General features: G+C 43.2%; 1 pseudogene; it reads left to right on the forward strand.

The window, feature by feature from the left end:
• The first annotated feature begins 4,476 nt into the window (after window positions 1-4,476).
• On the forward strand, window positions 4,477-4,892 carry LOC122745794 (annotated as a pseudogene).
• Window positions 4,893-5,567: the final 675 nt, after the last annotated feature.

The raw sequence follows: 5,567 nt of genomic DNA on the forward strand, positions 1-5,567 counted from the left end.
TTAGTTCAAAGAAGAGATAAGAAAATGAACCTCCCTTACATCGTTGCCGAGGTAGAGGACCATGGGTATAGAACATTACCTATATTGTCAAAGTTAGCTCATGTGACAGTTACTTTTGCCTTTTTTCTCTTCCCTTTCTTTACAATAATAATTGTTGCAAAGGAGAGAGATATTTTCAGAAATTGAAATGTTAGAAAAACCGGAGATACAAGTCAAAATTCAAGTTAAAAAGTAAAAGGCAGGGCAGGTAGGTGGCGCAGTGGATAGAGCACCGGCCCTGGAGTCAGGAGTACCTGAGTTCAAATCCAGCCTCAGACACTTAACACTTACTAGCTGTGTGACCCTGGGCAAGTCACTTAACCCCCATTGCCTCACTAAAAAAAAAAAAAGTAACAAGGCCTTTATATCCAGAGATACAACAGAGTGGATCAAGTCAATTCACTTCTCTCTCTTCATTTCTACCCATGTATAAAAATTAGGGGGTGGAACTTACCCTAATAACCTCTGAAGCTTCTCCTCACTATAGTCTCTTTTTAATACAGTGAATCAGAAACCCAAGTGTGGATCTTAGATAGGTCTCAAATTCCCCAAACCAGTCCATAAGAGAGCCAAGACTAGATCCCAGACATTCTGACTCCCACACACACTCCATAAGCCCACATTGCCCCTCACTCCACAAATCACTTGGTCTGATTGTTCTCAAGTGAAGTTAGGTGTAGAAGGGAGGAGAGAAGCAGATTGAATGGCCTCATTTCACCTCTCCCTCTGTTTGCAATAAAGTGCATCTGGTACCTGAATCAACTGAGAAAATGGTGGAAATAGAGGGACCATGACAGGAGGCATTAAGGATGATGCTACTTACATAGTAGTTTGCATACCCAATCTCCTTTCAAATCCTTGCATTTGAAGTCTTCTCTTTTTCAAATGATATAATTAAAAGATGTTGAGATGGAGAATTGGGTTTGAAGTCCCTCTCTCTTACTTACTATTCTATAATCTTGGGCAAAACATTTTTCTTTTTTTTAGACCTCAGTTTTCTCATGAGTAAAATGGGTCTGAACTACATAATTGCTGAGGACCTTTCCAATGCTAAAATCAATGATCGCAAGGAGCCCTGCCTGGCTCCCACAGAAAGCAGTATTTCTCCAACCTAGATCTGGTTTCCCTGAACTTGGACAATCCACAAGTCTCATCCCACTCTGACGCTGATTTATTTGGAAGCATCTGTTGGAGCGTAACTGAAGGGTGTCTCGCCAGTCAAGAGCCCAGCTGTGGCAGATGTTGCTTTGGAATGCCCTCTGTGGTTCACATGCACCTTTCCCCTGCCCTAGTCCCCCTGACCTCCTCCCTTCCCTGTCTTGGGAAAGATATCATGACAGCCTAGGCACATCTGTGCAATCCATCAGAACGAGCGTGAAGAACAGGGTGCCCTGTTCTGGAGTTGGAGGTGAGGTTGGGGGAGGGGGGGTGATCCAGGAAGAAGGAGAAAGTGAAGGAGGCTGGTATAATACAATAGAAAGAAAGCCAGTCGGGGAGACCTGAGTTCTGGAGCTGGCTAGGCCATTCACCTTATGATTCTGGAGAACTCACTTGACCTTTCTGGGAACATTTATTAGAGGATAAGAATCCATTGTCTACTCAAAAGTTCTCACCTATAGGGGGCAGCTAGCTGTGACACAATGGATAAAGCACCAGCCCTGGATTCAGGAGGACCAGAGTTGAAATCAGGCCTCAGACACTTGACACTAGCTGTGTGACCCTGGGCAAGTCACTTAACCCTCATTGCCCTCAAAAAAAGAAAAGAAAAAAGAAAAAAGTTCTCACCTACCCCATTTTTTCTCATCTGTAAAATGGAGGTCAATACCATTAGCATATATTTCACAGGGTTGTTGTGAGGATCTAGTGGGATAACAGATGCACTATGTAAATCTTAGGAAAAAACTTTGTAAACATAATAATAATAATAATAATATCTAACATTTATATAGCACCTACTCTAAGTCAGACACTGTGCAAAGTGCTTTACAAATATTAAGAGCCCCATAACAACCCTAGGAGGAAGGTGTTGTTATTATCCATATTTTATAGTTGAAGAAACTGAGGCAAGAAAAGGTTAATTGACTTGTCCAGAATCATACTGCTAGTATATGAGACTGAATTTGAACTCGTCTTCTTAAATCTAGACCCAGCTCTATTCACTGAATCACCAAGCAGTCCTATTATTAGTAATACCAGTTTTTAATTTTTGTATGCATGTGTATGTATGCTAGACAGGATCAGATACCAAAGAGAAGAAACAGAGATGGTCCCTAGCACCAGGGGATGAGAAGAACTTGGCCTCAGCTAGACAGGAGAAAATATGCTTTTTAGGACCTGGGGTTTTTTCATTCTATTTTTGTCTTCTCAGCACCTAGGACAGTTCTTGCATACCTGAGGTACTTAATAAATGTTTCTGGGGCATACCAAAGAACTCTAAGAAGCCACACTCAGATGGGAAGGCAGCCTCTTCCAGTCTCTATTCAGAGTCCCAGCATTCAATGTCATGTTAGGATTATAGAATTATGGAATTCAGAATTGGGAATGATTTTAGAGTTGATAAATTCCACAACCATTTATTAAGCACCTTCTATTGTATGTGCAATGTTCTGTGTTAAGTATACACACACAATGAAATAGCTCTTGCTCTTATGAGGCTTGCATTCTATATGATATATCCAAATAAGTAAATTGATGATGATGTTGCTGCTGGTGGTGGTGGTGGAGACAGAGAGAATGAGAGAAACAGACACAGAAACAGGAGAAAGACAGGATGAGGCAAAAGAGAGACAGAGGCAGACAGATAGACAGACAGGTAGATATTCTAGCAACTAAGGAAATCAGCAAAAACTTCTCCACAGAGGCAGCCCCTAAGATGAGCCTTGTCAGAAGATGGGGTTCTTCTGGGAGACAGAGGTGAGAAGGCAGTGCATTCCAGTCATGGGGAAAAGCTTACACAAAAGTACAAAAACAGGAGATAAAATGCCATCTTCAGAGAACTGCTTATAAGACAGTTTGGGGAGCAGCTAGTTGGTGCAGTGGATCCTGGATTCAGGAGGACCTGAGTTCAAATTTGACCTCAGACACTTGACACTTACTAGCTGTGGGACTCTGGAAAAGTCACTTAACCCTTTAACCCTCATTGTGGGGGGGAAGGGGGAAAGGGGGGGAGGGGGAAGGAGACAGCTTATCTGGAAAGCAAAGCATGTGAGGGACTATAGAAGAAGGTGAGAAATGTAAATAGGAATTCAAATATGAAGGGCTTTAGATCCAAGGCTGTGGAGCTTGTGCTGTAGCCTAGAAGATTGGCTTGGTAGGTGAGTGGTAGATGGATTGGAGAAGGGAAAGAGTGGGTGCAGGGAAAATAAATTAGGAGCATGGAACCAGCCTCAAAGCCATGAAGACACAGATTCCAGCCTAGTCTCTTATACATACTGGTCATATAACGGCGGGCAAGTTATTCAATCTCTTAGTGCTCAAGCCAACAGGTTCCAAACTTTTTGACCTCAGGACCCCCTTACATTCCTAAAGATTACTGAGAATCCCAAGGAACTCTTGTCTATGTGGATTACATCTATTGAGATTTATCATCTTAAAAATTAAAATGGAAAAATGTTTAAATATTTATTCATTTTGATATCAATAATAAACCCATTATATGCAAAATAAATAACTATTTGACCAAACAAAAAAATTAGTGTGAATAGTGTAAAATGTTATTTTACATATTTTTGTAAATCTCTTTAAGGTCTGGCTTAATGGGAGACAGCTGGATTCTCATATCTGTTTCTGCATTCAATTTTATTTTGGTTGAACTATATAAAGAAAATCCATTCTCACATAGATATGGAGTTTGGAAAATGAGGAGCATTTTCAGTATTATTATGAAAATAGTTTTGACTTTGTAGACTTCATGAAAAGATTTTGGGAGCCCCCACAGGTCTTGTAGACTATGCTTTAAGAACTTCAGCTCTAGTGCAGCTAGGTGGTGCAGTGGATAAAGCACCAGCCCTGGATTCAGGAGGACCTCAGTTCAAATCCGACCTCAGACACTTGACACTTACTAGTTTTGTGACCCTGGGCAAGTCACTTAATCCTCATTGACCTGCCAAAAAAAGTGGGGGGGGGGGGCACAAAAAAAAACACAGAAAAGAAATTCAGTTCTACATGATTCTTTAAAACTAAATGTCGGGGGCAGCTAGGTGGCGCAGTGGATAGAGCACCGGCCCTGGAGTCAGGAGTACCTGAGTTCAAATCCGGCCTCAGACACTTAACACTTACTAGCTGTGTGACCCTGGGCAAGTCACTTAACCCCAACTGCCTCACTAAAAACAAAAAAACAAAAACAAAACAAAAAAACAACCTAAATGTCACAGCTCTTGTGAGGCCGGGAAGCCCCGTTTCTCCCTTTCCGGTGACTGGCCGCGCAGAGTCCGCAAGATGCCCGGAGTCACGATGAAAGACGTGAACCAGCAGGAGTTTGTCCGGGCCCTGGCCGCCTTCCTGAAAAAGTCAGGGAAGCTGAAAGTCCCCGAATGAGTGGACACCGTCAAGCTGGCCAAACACAAGTAGCTGGCGCCCTATGACGAGAACTGGTTCTACACCCGGGCTGCCTCCACCGCCTGCCACTTGTACCTCCGAGGCGGGGCAGGGGTGGTATCCATGACTAAGATCTACGGCGGGTGCCAGCGCAATGGGGTCATGCCCAGTCACTTCAGCAAAGGCTCCAAGAGCGTGGCCCGGAGGGTTCTGCAGGCCCTGGAAGGCAGGATGCGGGCCTGAAGCTGACACCTCAGGGACAGAGAGACCGGGACAGAATCGCCGGACAGGTGGCCGCTGCCAACAAGAAACACTAATAAATTGCCTTGTTCGTAAAAACAAAAACAAACAAACAAACAAAAACCCCTAAATGTTACAGACATTTACTAGCTGTGTGACCCTGTTTGCCTCAGTTTCCTCAACTGTAAAATGAGCTAGAGAAGAAAATAGTAAAACACTCCGGTATCTCTGCCAAGAAAACCCCAAATGGGTTCACAAAGAGTGAAACATGACTGAAAACGGAACAACATAAATTGTAGAGAAGGTGCCCATTTGTAATGATAGAGTTTCTTTATCCCAGAGCTCCCCACACCAATAAAATCACAGGTCCAAGCCCTATCTTCTAACCAAATCCAATAGAGAAAGTGATGAGGATCTAAAAATTAGTAGCTAATTGAGTGCAAAGGGATTCAAGAGATACTGTGCATGTGAAATTATCAAGACCTGGCTGCTCATAGGATATAGGGGGAGGATAGGGAAGAAGAGTTAAGGTTGTCTTTGAAGATCAGTATTGCAATATTGGGAGAGGGGCTATTGTGCCTACAACAGGAAAAGGGGAGTTTGGTGAAGGGGAGGGGAGGGAAGGGGATGGAAGACTAGGGGCCAGGTAGTTCTGTTCTACCATTTCATATGGCCCTGGCTTACATAAGAGAAAATGCCCAGACACCTCCCCTTTTGCCTCCCACTCTGTCCCTTGCAGTTTCCCTTCCATC

The sequence above is a fragment of the Dromiciops gliroides genome, chromosome 3 (assembly GCF_019393635.1).
Source record: "Dromiciops gliroides isolate mDroGli1 chromosome 3, mDroGli1.pri, whole genome shotgun sequence".
Taxonomy (NCBI): domain Eukaryota; kingdom Metazoa; phylum Chordata; class Mammalia; order Microbiotheria; family Microbiotheriidae; genus Dromiciops; species Dromiciops gliroides.